Source organism: Macaca mulatta, chromosome 13 (genome assembly GCF_049350105.2).
Source record: "Macaca mulatta isolate MMU2019108-1 chromosome 13, T2T-MMU8v2.0, whole genome shotgun sequence".
Taxonomy (NCBI): Eukaryota; Metazoa; Chordata; class Mammalia; order Primates; family Cercopithecidae; genus Macaca; species Macaca mulatta.
In genome coordinates, this window is record NC_133418.1 from 41,629,269 (window position 1) to 41,640,988 (window position 11,720).

Below are 11,720 nucleotides of genomic sequence, written 5' to 3' on the forward strand. Positions count from 1 at the left end.
TCCCAGACTGCAGTGCAGTGGTACGGTCACAGTTCACTGTAACCTCAAAATCCTGGGCTCAAGTGATCCCCTTGCCTCAGCCTTCTTAGTAGCTGGGACTACAAATGTTTGCCACCACACACAATTTTCTTTTTCTTTAATTTTTTTATTTAACGTTTTGTAGAGACAGGGTCTCACTTCATTGCCCAGGCTGGTCTCGAACACTGGGTCTCAAGCAATCCCCCTGCCTCGGCCTCCCAGAGTGCTGGGATTACAGACATAAGCCACTGAAAGCAGCTCCTTCCTTTTAATTTAAGCCCTACCTCATCTGTCATTATTTTTGGACTGTTCATCAACCTTTCCATAATGATGGTAACTATGGCCCAAGATAACAATTCCTTCAGCGAAAATAACAACACCACTTTAAGGAATGTGTTTATACCCAGTAACTCCCAACACTGAGTTCAGAACACAACAACCTACTACTTTAATTCTATGTTACATAACACCACATAATAAATAAAATAATATCACTGTTAGGCCATCGAAGCTCTGCCCATTCCTCTTTATAATCGCTTCTACAGTTAGAAAATGGAGACTATATTAGTACGTTCTTCATCATTTCTTCCTGTATCTTCTCATCTCCTAAGTATATTTCAAAAATAATAGTTTAAAAACACATAAGCTCGGGCGCGGTGGCTCACGCCTGTAATCCCAGCACTTTGGGAGGCCGAGGCGGGCAGATCACGAGGTCAGGAAATCGAGACCATCCTGGCTAACACGGTGAAACCCTGTCTCTACTGAAAAGACAAAAACAAAATTAGCTGGGCGTGGTGGTGGGCGCCTATAGTCCCAGCTACTGGGGAGGCTGAGGCAGGAGAATGGCGTGAACCTGGGAGGCAGAGCTGGCAGTGAGCCAAGATGTTGCCACTGCACTCCAGCCTGGGTGACAGAGTGAGACTCCATCTCAAAAAAAAAAAAAGAAAATAAAAAGAAAACAACCAAACAAAAAAACAAAACAAAAGAAAACAAAAACTAAACAAAAATACACATGACCATATAACTAAGTAAAAAACATATTTCTATAATTTGATACTTAAATCTTTATATGGGGAAAAAAAGAAACATTGCTCTCTCAAAATAACAGCAAATATTTTTGAGAGCTAGTACTAGCTTAAACAGACAATTTACAATTTATGTTGCCAATGATCTCAATTTTTCAGTCCAAAAATTTACAATTTTCTTCAGTAACAATGAGCTATTCCTTGCTTCGTATTTCCCTTTTAGATGTTATTTGATTATTTGTTGTTTTCCTCAACTCTTTGATAGCAAATGGTTTTATGAAAGAGGATATAATATTTCATATAGCAGTTGTGGTCTCTTTGCACATGTAGGCTCTAATACTAGTCTAGTAATTTAGGAAGAATGGACAGAATAGTAGAATGCTCCATTTCAATATGTGTCTTAAGCTGTGTTCTCTAGTATGCAGCAGATATTGAAGATGATACTCTAGCTAGGTGCTCATATAGTCTCTGTTTAAGGATTCAGTTGAATAGATATTGATTCAAGGTAACAATTGATTAGGTTTTCTTAAATTTCCAACAAAATTTGCTGTAAGATTAAACATAGGCACAGCTTTTCAGGATTAAAGCATCACATAGTGAGTTTAAGGCTCTTTGATCTACGGTTGTTGCATCACATTGATATCACTGGGGTGGGAATGCTTGCATGTGTAATCTTAATAAGAGCTAATAAAAAGGCCAGGACCAAGCCTATCTGTATATGGGGTTGTGTGGACCTGTGTAGACATTTTCGGTGTCTTGCTTTGAATGGCTAAGCTACATTAATTAAGTGGAAAATTAAAATATGAGAAATAAATAAATAAAAATAGTTGTTTACAGTTCTGGAAATTCAGTGTCTTTAAAGTTGAACTGGCAGAGATTTGACTGACAGGGTTATTCATAATTAGAGTATGGTTGATTTAGAGGTATGGTATATTGGGGCAGAGCATTCATAGGGGTTTGCTCAAGGTGTTATATTAATATTAGGGCAAAAGTTTAGTTAATACAGTTGTTATACATAATGGAAGATTTGTTCGGTAGGAGGGCTTTAAGATTTTTTAGAAAATTACATCAGTTGAGGGGTAGCTGTTGGGGTGTTCATGGCTAAAATATGGTATCTGGGCTCTGACTGGCTTGCATTTTCATCTCTTGTTTTGGGGGTTTGGCAAGGGTACGTTTACCTAGGTTGATGATGAACTCATTGATGGGGAGAGGGGACTTGCAGATTTAATCAGAAATAGTTCTTGAAATGAGCATGTGTGCGTGAGTGTACATGCGTGCATAAGTGTATGTGCTTGCGTGAGTGTACATGCGTGTGTGAGCGTCTATTGATTAATTGTTAAAACCTCATGGTTGTTATGTCAGTCTGGAGTATTCCATATAACTTCAACTACAATGGTTTTGTCAGGAATCAGGCTTCCGCCATGCTAAGTGACAGCAACCCCAAAGTTAAAAATAGCAAATGCATGGCAGTGCTCCCGTAACTGGTTAACAGGGTAGTAGTCATTAGTCTCTCGACATGTCTTATTTAACAGGAACATGTGGGCGATCTTAATTTTATGACCCTGAAGTAAGGGCCAGATGCCAGGTATAGTTTCAGCATAGTCACCCCCAAGTTTCATAGGCCCGGAGCAAGGAGGGTAGCGCTCCCAAGCAGGATGATGATTTCTCGGATGTTGGTAGCTTAAGAGACCAAAAATTAGTAGGGGATATTCATGTTTGGAGGAATGTCTTAACTGAAATGTGCTATGTCCGGTGAATGAACATAGGTACTAAGCAATATTAAGGATTTACAGTACTGGTCACTATCCAGGTGAGGCAGGTCTTATTGTACATTCAATAATGATGATGTGTGACAGTTGATTAAAAAATTGCTAATACATGCTTATAGGCATATGGACTAGGTTTTTAATGTATTGTTATGTATGAATGTACTATGTATGAACAAGCAATGATAGTACTATATATTATTCATGGGGACTAGCAGTAATGCATGAAGTACATAAAAGCACCATTATAATAGTGCTCGTTTATTAATACTGACATGGTAGTCAAAGTATTTGCTGAGAAAGAATTCAGGGAACAGATTAATTAAAATTTCAACTTTGGTGTTACTGGTGAATGGGAAGGCTTTTGCCCTGAGTTGTCCCGGGGAGGAGATCCTCCATTTCTGGTTTACAAGACCCAAGTATTGAATTATGCTACAAGGGCATCTACATTTAAGTAGTTTATTTTCAATTAAGCCAGTGAGTGGTATAAAGGTGAGGATGGTAGAAAAGTACTTAATAGATGCTGTCTGCCTGATGGTAATAAAAGGGTATTCCACTGGCTGCCCTCCAACTCATGTGAGTGTAAATAGGTCGGCCACTAAAATTCAGAATAGACATTGACTCAACAGTCGTAATATTATACTTTATTGTTTAGACATGTAAAGTACAGGAATAACTGCTGGAATGAGATTGGAGAATACAAGGGCCAGTGTGTCTCCTAGTTTATTAGGGATGGAGCATAATATTGCACAGGCAAGCAAAAAGTATCATTCTGGCTTAATGTGGGATGAGGTGTTGAGGGGGTTGGCTAAAGTGTAGTTATCTGGGTTGCCCAGGAGATCAGGCGAAAATAGCACTAGAGTTATTAGAAGGAGGAGGAGAAAAATTTAACCTAAAATATCTTTGGTTGCATGGTAGGGGTGGAAGGTAATTTTGTTGGAGTCAGATGAAATCCCTGAAGGCTTATTGGATCCTGTTTCATGAAGGAATAAAAGATGAATAGCTGCTAGAGTTGTAATGATGGAGAGTAAGATAAAACGGAAAGCGAAAAATCATGTAAGGGTGGCTTTGTCAATTGAGAATGCACCTCAGATTCATTGCACAAGGTTAGTTCCAATACATGGGATGGCTGATAGCAGATTTGTAATTCCTGTGGTGCCTCAGAATGATATCTGGCCTCACGGGAGCAGGTAGCCTATGAATGCTGTTGCCATAGTTGTGAGTAGGAGGATAATGCCGATATTTCAGGTTTCCAGAAATTTACATGATCTATAGTATAAGCCCTGGACAACGTGTAAGAAGAGGCAGATGAAAAATAATGAAATGCTGTTAGCATCAAAAGAGTAGATCATTCAGCCACAGTTTACATCTCAGCAAATGTGAGTGACTGAAGAGAAGGTGGTTGAGGTGCCTTATGTGTAGTGCATGGCCAAAAATAGTCCTCTAATGACCTGGGGGATTAGGCAGGCACCAAGAAATGAAGTGAAAGTTCATCAAGTAGAAATATTAGATGGTGTGGGACAATCAATGAGTGAGTAATTCATAATTTTTATTAATGGTGTGTTTTGTGGATATTGGTCATTGGCATTCTGATAGTTGAAATACAATGATGATTTTTCATGTCATTAATCATGATTATACTCCATATGGGAATAATGGTATATACTATATTTTATTAAGTGTCCTTTTGGTTATAGGGTTTGTAGGTTTCTCTTCAAAACCTTCTCCTATTTACAGAGGTCTAGGGCTAATTATTAGAGGTGCTGTGGTTTGTGGTATTGTGTTGAATTTTAGTGGAGCTTTATTGGGGTCGATAGTCTTTTTTATATAATTGGGTGGCATGATGGTTGTTTTTGACTGCACTATGGCAATGGCTACTGAGGAGTATCCCGAAACATGAGGGTCAAGTATTGACCTCTGAGGGCTTTGTTATTAGGAATATTAATGGAGTTGATGCTGGTTTGGTGAATAGTTGAGCCCGAGGGAGTGGGGATCAAGATTGATTTCAACAGCGTAGACAGTTGAATGATTTTTGAGGGCAAGGGGACGGGGTTGTTGGGTGAAGACTCTCTGAGTATGGCCGCCTTGTACACTTACAGGTGTTGGTTAGTGGTAGTTGCTGGTTGATCATTATTTATTGGTATTTATGTTGCAATTGAAATTTCTCATGGTAATAGATTAGATAATAAGGAGTAGGGTTAGAAGGAATGGAATAAAAAAGGAAAGAAAGTAGACTTCAATTAGGCCTTTTTTAGTAGATATGGTAATGGAGGCTGAAATTTGGGTTTGTGTAATGGTCTTTGGTATAGAGTTTTCTAGTCATATTATGTCTACTAGCAGTAAGGCCAGATTTTGGTTTATGAATAGGGCTGAATGGGAGGTTGTATGGTGAATTGTGGCAGAATAAAATCCTAGTATATTGAAGAAGTTGAATGTCTGTAGTGGGTATTTTAGTTTAAGGTTATTAGTTATAAAATTAAGCTCCATTGCTAGCGAGAAGCCTAAGATGGTCACACGTAGGACTGTGAGTTTCAGGTGGAGTGGCATATTTGTTTGGGGGAATGAAGCAGTAATGATACTGTTGATGATAAGGAATCCGGTGAAGATGCTGCCTATTGTTAGGTGCTTAACCGAGTTAATTAGGAAGGGGTTATTTTCGTTAATAGTGATCAGACTTGTGAAGTGAGGTTGTCCTATTAGAGTGAGGAAAATAATACGGGTACTATAGACAGCTGTCAAGGAGGTGGCAATAAGAGTAATAAAAGGGGCTCAGGCATTGGTGTATGACGTGTTTGCGGTTTCAGTGATGAGGTCGTTAAAGTAAAAGCCTGTGAGGAAAGGCATACCTGTAAGTGCAAGACTGCTGATAATAAGGGAGGAGGAAGTGAGAGGTAATGTCTTGAATAGCCCTCCTGGTTTTCGGATGTGTTATTCAACATTGAGGCTATGGATTATGGACCCTGAACCTATAAATAATATAGCTTTAAAAAAGGCATGGGTCCCGGCTAACACGGTGAAACCCCGTCTCTACTAAAAAAAAATACAAAAAAATAGCCGGGCGAGGTGGCGGGCGCCTGTAGTCCCAGCTACTCGGGAGGCTGAGGCAGGAGAATGGCGTAAACCCGGGAGGCGGAGCTTGCAGTGAACTGAGATCCGGCCACTGCACTCCAGCCTGGGTGACAGAGCAAGACTCCGTCTCAAAAAAAAAAAAAAAAAAAAAAAAAGGCATGGGTGCAAATGTTAAGGAATGCTAGGTGTGGTTGATTAATGCCAATTGTGATTCTTATAAGGGCTAGCTGGCTTGAGGTGGAGAATGCTACGATTTTTTTAATGTCATTTTGTGTTAGAGCACCGATTGCTGTGAATAAGGTAGTAACAGCCCCCAGACATAATGTAAATGTTTGGATTGATAAATTATTTTCTATTAAAAGGTAGAAGCGGATGAGCAGGAAAACTGCTACAATGATAGTTCTGGAGTGGAGTAGGGCTGAGACTGGGGTTGGACCTTCTATGGTGGGTGGAAGTCAGGGATGGAGGCCGAATTGAGCTGACTTTCCTGTTGCTGCTAAGAGAAGGCTAATTAATGGCAGAGAGTTGGGGGTAGGATCTAGAATGAATGTTAGTTGAAATTTTCATATATTGGAGGACAGGAGGAACCATGCTATAGCTAAAATAAAGCCAATATCGCTGATGCATTTGTACAGAACAGCTTGGAGGGCTAATGTATTAGCATCTGTTTGCCCATCAACCGATTAGTAAGAAAGGCATAATTCTTATAACTTCTTATCCAATAAAGAGCTGAAAGAGGTTGTTGGCAGGAACCAGAATTAATATGGCGATGAGGAAAATAAGTAAATCTTTGAAAAATAGATTAATGTTAGGGTCTGAGTTTATATATCACATTGAGAATTTTACAATAGATCAGGTAATGGGTAGTACTACTGGGATAAATATTGTAGAGAAATAGTCTAGTTTGAAGGTTAGTGAGAGTTTGAGAATCTGGATCATCATTCAATGTCAATTTGAGATAATGACTTCTTGGTCTGTGCATATAAATATTGTAGGGATGAGGATAAAGATGAAGGCACATGTGATAGATGTTTTAATGTAATTTGGGTATGAACCTTTTTTGTAGGGGTTGGTTAAGGTAATAGTATTTGCTAAGATTAAGAGGATTAGGGCTGTTATAACAGTGGAAGAATACATGTTTGTTACTTTTATTTGGAGTTGCACCAATGTTTTTGATTCCTAAGACCAACAGATGACTCTCATTCTTTAAATGTTGAGAAAGCCATGTTGCTAGGCATGGAGGAATGAGTCAGCAGTTCTCGCATACTTTCTCCATAGATAAGAAGTTGCTGGCTTCTATTGTTAGATCCACAATCCATTGTATTGGTTAAATGATAGCTACAGCATGGAAACCCGAAAATAATTTTGGGGTTTAAGGATAGTAGGAAGATAGGCTCTAGATGTATAAGTATCAATGTATTCTTTCGTGTAAAGGAAGGTTTGATACTGTTAATATAATAAAAAAGTGCCCCTCATTGTGTTGTGATTAGCATATTCAGGGTGTAAAGGGCTGTAATTAGCATATTAAGTCCTATAAGCATAATACTGATATTTGATCAGGAGAATGAGGCCATAGTCACAAAGAGCTTCCTTACTAGATTAATGGTAGAGGTCAAGGCAAGGTTAGTAAGATTTGCTCAAAGTCATCATGAGGCTATTAGTGAGAGAAGTGTTCGAAGGCCTCGGGTGAGTAATGTGGTTCGACTACAGACTCGTTCGTAGTTTGAATTTGCTAGGCAGAATAGTAAGGATGAAGTGAGTCCATGAGCAATTATAAGGGTGACTGCATCTGTAAAGCTTCAAAGGGTCTGAATGAGGATAGACATAATAACAAGTGCTATGTGGCTTACGGAGGGGTAGGCAATAAGCAATTTTAAATCGGTTTGTCATAACTGATACTGGGAAAAAACAACAACAACAACAACAACAACAAAGAGTGGTTTCCACTTTCCTTTAGGACTCTCATCAACATTTTTGGAAACAGATGTGTGAGAATGTTTCAAAATATTTTAAAACTAGGTTTATGTTCCACAAGTGTTGGATTAATAGTATAGAGAGTTTTCATTTTCTAATATTTAGTGCCATATAAAGATGAATGCTGATTTGTCATTAAAAGTTTAATAAGAAAATTAATTGTCCTGCATCTATTTAAATATTACCAGGGAAAAATTAAGATTATCCCAGTAGTATGAGTGTGCATTTACATTTTCATCTCTGCACATCTAACCAAACTCTAACTCCTATCACCATAGTATATTCATGGTCCTAAGTATTGATATCCCAGATTGTGATAAATTTTATCAACCACTGAGTAAGATGCACAACAAGTACTTACTATGTAAAAAGTTAAGCATACACAGTAGAGACCAAGGCGAAGAAAAATTTGAATAAGATTTTAACAATGCAAAGAACCACATATTAATAAAGCAAGCCTATATGCAGTAAAGAAAGTCTATGCTCAAAATGCCTCAGAAAGAAGATTCAGGTTGTCATGGGAACTATGCAAATATGTTAACAACAAACAGAAGCAACTAAAGTATGTTTCAAAGGAACATAAAAAATATAGCTCAAGAGTTGATGTTAGCTTTAGAAAGAGCAAAGAACAAATCTGGTGAGTATACGAAAAAATAAAAGGACTTACTCAAGAGCAGTCTTGAAATAGTAGAGTCCAAACTAAACATACATAAAAAAAATTACCAGAGTACTGCCAAAAAATAACCTACCTTAAATACGTTTGGAGATTAAAGAAGAGCCAGATTACTTATACTTTTCAAAACATTATAAGATCCAGGAGGATGAAGGAAATCTGGACTTTTTTATTTCATAACTGAATGATAAAGAAAATCTGATTCATGAAATTCTTCAGTTTCTACAGATGAAGTAACAATAATAAAAAATATGGTTGAAACTTTTCTTGAATTAACAGAATACCTGCACAAAACTTGACCAGGTATGGAAATATAATAAATGGTTATGAAATATATTGATGAAAGAGCAGGTTATGAAATGTACTCATGAAAGAACAGGTGCTAAATATGGACTTCATGCTCTAGGAAAAACTCAGTGAACATACCTATGACTAAAGAGTAGCTAAGAAGGATAACAGTGATTAGAAGTTGATCTGAAACCACAGTAACTCCTGTTGATAAGTGAGGACATCACAACCTGAATCATAAATAGGAAATTTAGATGAAGAACTAAGGAGAGGTTTTGGAAACAAACAAACAAAATCATAATAGTGAAAATAATTGCTCCAATCATCTAGGGTGGATAGATTTGAAAAATAAATTTAGTCGTCCTAGACAATTTTGAGAATGCAGCTTGTAAACAAATGGCAATTATGAAAATAAAAATTAAGTTAGATATCTTAAAATGCTTCTCTTAAGTGTCCCACTAGTTCAACTAGAAAAAAATAAAATATAGGTAACATTTAATAAAATAATAGACAACATAAGCTCTCAAACTTAAAAGATGTGACTTCTGTTCATAAAAATATTTTAAAGGCAAATCCAGTTAAATAATAGTAATAATAATTTAAAAAGTAAACCAAAACTAGACAATATACTGTTCATTAGAAACAGATCCTGGATTAGAAGACAACTGTTCACCTCTTGGATCAATTCCTCATTTCATAGTCCTATATCATGAGTTTCTTAATTCAATTCAACAAAAATGTATTATGGACTTTTATATGCTCATTATCATGTTAATTACTACAACGTGTTACATGAAAGAAGACAGGATTTAAATCAACTAGAAAATGAAAGAAATAACATTGTTTAAATATAAAATAGGTGTATAAACAATGTTTTTACGGGTAATCAGAGAGGAATTTATAGCTGAATACATGGTCTCTATTTGATGACTTGGAAGTGTAATCTTAGTAATTCACTGCCCTCTCAACTTGCTTGTAACATCTATCAGTTTGTAACTTTCAAAATCATATGTCAACAAAAGTAAAAGGCAAAGCTTAAATGCACCATGAAGTGCCTCACACTGGAGAGGAAAGACATGGAGGCCTATATAAAAAGAAATTTTCTAAGAAATACGCTAAGGATTAGTCAACTTTGTCTTACAAAAAATGTATAGTATTCATTCTCACACAGTTACACTAAAAGATTTAACTCTAAAATAAAATAATTCAGTGACCACAAATTTTTCTCTATTACAAACACAATTAATTCACATATTTAAATAAATTATTATTTGTATATGATCCTGGCAGACAAAGAAATAGCAAATGTCATTTCTTACTCTGCAAGAAATTAGAAACTTTCAAACATCCAGTTTAAATATCTCATTTCATTTCTGAATTCAAGATTTTCCTTGTCTTATAAAGTCCTCAAAGGTATCTATATAAATATAGAGAACTTATTATTCCAAAAATTTTATGGGCAGGTAAAATCTTGTTTATTTTTTGTTTTTCTTACAGCTATTTTTTTTTTCTTTTTTTTAGACAGCTTTATTGAAATATAATTGAAATATAAATATTGTATATATTGAAGGTGCACCACTTAATGTTGTTAAGATACCTCTACATTGTGAAGTGATAATCATGTTCCAGCTAATTAATGTATATATCACCTTTACATACTTACTTACTTTTTGATTATAAAGAGCTTTTAAGGAAGGAAGTAAAGCTGATTCTTAGGGCTGAAGTCATGTCTGGAAGAATTTACATTTGCAGCTGTGCTGTGTGTTACCCATATCTGCTGGGAAAATGCTCTGACATTTTCTCTGAAATGATTAGACAATCATCTTCCTAGAAATAGGCTGTAGTACCCCAAATAGTACATTTAGTCTGCTTGCATAAGGGTCCATAGTTCAAACTAGAGCATTAAGAAGGTTATGTAGCAACATCCTCTAGCCATTTTCTAATTTTGCACTTCAAAGCTATGAAGAAAAAGTGTCACTATTAATTGCATTTTAAGTTTGTATTTAAAACGTAGGGTGAGATGTTAAAAACAAAGAATAGGATTTAACCTTCAATGCAATTAATACAATTTGCAATCAATGCAATTAATGCAATTTGCCTGATACATGATGCCTTTTTCTTTTATTATTTTTAAATTAACATTATATGAAAATAGCCATTTTTGAAGGCAGATAAGGTTATGCTCTTATTTAAAGATGAAGAAAAATACTTTTTTAGTATTTTTAACTTATAAGAACAGATATTACACTTGATCTTAGCCAAAAGGCATAGATATTTAGGTATATTCTTATTTTTTTTATCAAACTCTTACTGTTTGATTAAAAGTGTGTTCTTCTCTTCCAAAGTTGTATTACTATTAGCACTCATACACTTCATCTTCTCTTTTAGCCCTAATACAGAACTTCATTTTTTAACTTAACCTGGTAAACAAGCCTAATAACATTAATTGTTATATTATGACTGTTCTAAAAGCCAAATTAGCCATTTAATTATAGGTAGTTTTAACACAAGTGTAGATTATGATAAAATGATGAGTTATATTGTACATAGGCTCCATTTTTAGTTTGTACTTTAATTTGCATTATATAAAGTTGGTAAAAAATTATTTAAAGTAAGCAGTATTAACTACATGCTACCAGTGCAGGTGATGTTCTCTTTTTCATTTAAATTATTTCTTTGTTTAGGACACTTGGCTGAGAGGAATAAAATATCTCATTAAAATGAGTTAATAATATGTGCAATTTTTTCCCTTACAGTATGTCTGTAGTAGGTAATTCTAGGTTATTTTCAACTTTCTACCTATAGTATATCAATAATATCTCTCTTTGTTCATATTACAGCTGCAGAAACACCCATCAAACCCACACAAGGCATCCTCTAAAGCATAAAGGAAACAAGTTGTTTTTT

At 35.8% G+C, this 11,720-nt stretch overlaps 1 pseudogene; it reads right to left on the minus strand.

Moving 5' to 3' along the window:
- Window positions 1-10,985: 10,985 nt before the first annotated feature.
- LOC114672063 (U2 spliceosomal RNA) lies at window positions 10,986-11,088 on the minus strand (annotated as a pseudogene).
- Window positions 11,089-11,720: the final 632 nt, after the last annotated feature.